This window comes from Leucoraja erinacea, chromosome 12 (assembly GCF_028641065.1).
Source record: "Leucoraja erinacea ecotype New England chromosome 12, Leri_hhj_1, whole genome shotgun sequence".
Taxonomy (NCBI): Eukaryota; Metazoa; Chordata; class Chondrichthyes; order Rajiformes; family Rajidae; genus Leucoraja; species Leucoraja erinaceus.
The window spans coordinates 42173011-42174631 of record NC_073388.1 but is presented as its reverse complement, the minus strand read 5'-3'; positions in this window follow the sequence as shown (position 1 = coordinate 42174631).

Below are 1621 nucleotides of genomic sequence, written 5' to 3'. Positions count from 1 at the left end.
CCTGACCTCGGGTGCTGTCTGTGTGGAGTTTTCCCATTCTCCCTGTGACCATGTGGGTGTCCGCTCTGTGCTTCAGTTTCCTCCCACATCCCAAAGACATGCAGGTTTGTAGCTTAATTGCCACCAGTGGTAACATCTGGAGAGAGATGATGGCAATATGAGGAGAATGAAATTGGATTTGATTCAGGTAGGACATGTATAAAATGGGTATGTATGGTCATTGTGGACATGAAGGACCTTGTTCCATGCTGTAACTCTCTATGACTTTGACTTATGGGCCTGTCCCGCTTAGGTGACTTTTTAGGCGACTGCAGGAGACTATACAGTCGCCACATGTTCGCGGGTGGTTGCCGGGGAGTCACCTTCATGGTCGTGAGGAGTTCCCGCATTCTAGGAACTAGTTGCGGCCTCATTATGGTCGCCGTGAATTTTTCAACATGTTGAAAAATTAGCAGCGACTAGAATTAAGCCGCCATGGAGAATAGCGAGAATTCTTGAGCCGTAGGTGGGTCGGCAGGAGGTCCTAATGGATTTCCAGGAGGTCGAAGGTTCTCGGAGGTTCTCGTAGGTTGTAGCCGGTGCTGACCGGTGAATTTTATTGGCTCATTGGGGAAAAAAAAGGTAAGCAGTAATTTTCAAAACCAAGGATAACCGACCTGTAATGTTAATGTCTGCCAAGCTTCACAGCCATGTATCTCTGGCTTCTTAAAAGTTATCTCCACTCCTTCTCCCCCCCTTCTCTCCCCTCTCCCCCCCTCACCCCCCTCTTTAAAAGGACTTACCGTACACTATGCTTTAGCTGTCTTTTTACAGCGCCAACCTTCCTGTTCATCGTGGAGTGTGTCTGTTTCACCTTGGCTTTGCACCGTGTGAAATTTTTAGACAGCACTCCCCCCCACTTGCCCTGTCCCCCGCCTGCATAACGGACTGGTGAAGGAAGCAATGTGTGTGTGCGTGTGTTCCACTCTGACAGTCGCAGTTCCCGCTGCCGGTTTTTAAGGCGACTGCCCGCAACTTGACAGTCGCTGCAGTCCGCTGAATAATCGCCTATGTGGGACAAGCCCATAAGTCATACCCTGTGAGTAGTATTGAAAAGCAGAGGGGTCATGTTCAACTTAAATTGAATCTTGGGAACAAGTGAAAACCAAACACATTTAGGAGTTCTACACTAGGAAAGTTTTCAAGGTACTTCAGAGGTGCAAAAGGACAAACACAAGGATGACGCCCGTACCGATGGAGTTTCAACATCAGTATTGTAGAACTACGGCTTCTTAGCACCAGAGAAACAAGTTTGATCCTGACCTCAGGTGCTGTCTGTGTGGAGTTTGCACATTCTCCCTGTGACCACGTGGGTTTCTACTAGGTGCTCAGATTTCCCCCCACACCCAAAAGATGTGCGGGTTTGTAGGTTAATTGGACATCTGCACACTGCCCCCTCCTGTGTAGGGAGTGGATGAGAAAGTGGGATAACACAGAACTGGTGTGAACGGGTGATCGATGGTTGGCATGGACACTGTGGGCCGAGGGGCCTGTTTTCCATGCTGTATCTCTAAACCAAACAAGTCTGCATGTCCTACTCCATCTCTAATAATAATAATAATAATAATAATAATAATAATAA